Genomic DNA, 2098 nt, shown 5'->3' on the forward strand with positions numbered 1-2098 from the left:
CGGATCTTAAGTAGAAGGTATACCCTATAGTTTCCTTAGGGTATCCTATGAATACGCATTTTTCCGACTTGGGTTCGAGCTTTTCAGGTTGAAGTTTCTTGACATAAGCTTCGCATCCCCAAACTTTTAGAAACGACAGCTTAGGTTTCTTTCCAAACCATAATTCATACGGTGTCGTCTCAACGGATTTAGACGGTGCCCTATTTAAAGTGAATGTAGCTGTCTCTAGAGCGTATCCCCAAAATGATAGCGGTAAATCGGTAAGAGACATCATAGACCGCACCATATCCAATAGAGTGCGATTACGACGTTCGGACACACCGTTTCGCTGAGGTGTTCCAGGCGGCGTGAGCTGTGAAACGATTCCACATTTCTTTAAGTGTGTACCAAATTCGTGACTTAAGTATTCTCCTCCACGATCTGATCGCAAGAATTTTATCTTTCGGTCACGTTGATTCTCCACCTCATTCTGAAATCCCTTGAACTTTTCAAAGGTCTCAGACTTGTGTTTCATTAAGTAGACATACCCATATCTACTCAAGTCATCTGTGAGAGTGAGAACATAACGATATCCTCCGTGAGCCTCAACGCTCATTGGACCGCACACATCGTTATGTATGATTTCCAACAAGTTGGTTGCTCGCTCCATTGTTCCGGAGAACGGAGTCTTGGTCATTTTGCCCAAGAGGCATGGTTCGCACGTGTCAAACGATTCATAATCAAGAGACTCTAAAAGTCCATCGGCATGGAGCTTCTTCATGCGCTTGACACCAATGTGACTAAGGCGGCAGTGCCACAAGTATGTGGGACTATCGTTATCAACTTTAAATCTTTTGGTATCTACACTATGAACATGTGTAATATTACGCTCGAGATTCATTAAGAATAAACCATTGACCATCGGAGCATGACCATAAAACATATCTCTCATATAAATCGAACAACCATTATTCTCAGACTTAAATGAGTAGCCATCTCGTATTAAACGAGATCCTGATACAATGTTCATGCTCAAACTTGGCACTAAATAACAATTATTAAGGTTCAAAACTAATCCCGTAGGTAAATGTAGAGGCAGCGTGCCGACGGCGATCACATCGACTCTGGAACCATTCCCGACGCGCATCGTCACCTCGTCCTTTGCCAGTCTCCGTTTATTCCGCAGCTCCTGCTGTGAGTTACAAATATGAGCAACGGCACCGGTATCAAATACCCAGGAGTTACTACGATTACTGGTAAGGTACACATCAATCACATGTATATCAAATATACCTTTGGTGTTGCCGGCCTTCTTATCCGCTAAGTATTTGGGGCAGTTCCGCTTCCAGTGACCCTTCCCCTTGCAATAAAAGCACTCAGTCTCAGGCTTGGGTCCATTCTTTGACTTCTTCCTGGTAACTGGCTTACCAGGTGCGGCAACATCTTTGCCATCCTTCTTGAAGTTCTTCTTACCCTTGCCCTTCTTGAACTTAGTGGTCTTATTGACCATCAACACTTGATGTTCTTTCTTGATTTCAGCCTCTGCTGACTTCAGCATCGAGAACACTTCAGGAATGGTCTATTCCATTCCCTGCATGTTGTAGTTCATCACAAAGCTCTTGTAGCTTGGTGGGAGCGACTGGAGGATTCTGTCAATGACCGCCTCATCTGGGAGGTTAATGTTCAGCTGGGTCATACGGTTGTGCAACCCAGACATCTTCAGGATGTGCTCACTGACAGAACTGTTTTCCTCCATCTTACAACTGTAGAACTTGTCGGAGACATCATATCTCTCGACCCGGGCATGAGCTTGGAAAACTAGTTTCAGCTCTTCGAACATCTCATATGCTCCGTGATGCTCAAAACGCTTTTGGAGCCCCGGTTCTAAGCTGTAAAGCATGCCGCACTGAACGAGGGAGTAATCATCAGCGCGAGACTGCCAAGCATTCATAATGTCTTGGTTCTCTGGGACGGGAGCGTCACCTAGCGGTCCTTCTAGGACATATTGTTTCCTGGTAGCTATGAGGATGATCCTCAGGTTCCGGACCCAGTCCGTATAGTTGCTGCCATCATCTTTCAGCTTGGTTTTCTCTAGGAACGCGTTGAAGTTCATGTTGAC

The sequence above is a fragment of the Triticum aestivum genome, chromosome 3A, assembly GCF_018294505.1.
Source record: "Triticum aestivum cultivar Chinese Spring chromosome 3A, IWGSC CS RefSeq v2.1, whole genome shotgun sequence".
NCBI lineage: Eukaryota > Viridiplantae > Streptophyta > Magnoliopsida > Poales > Poaceae > Triticum > Triticum aestivum.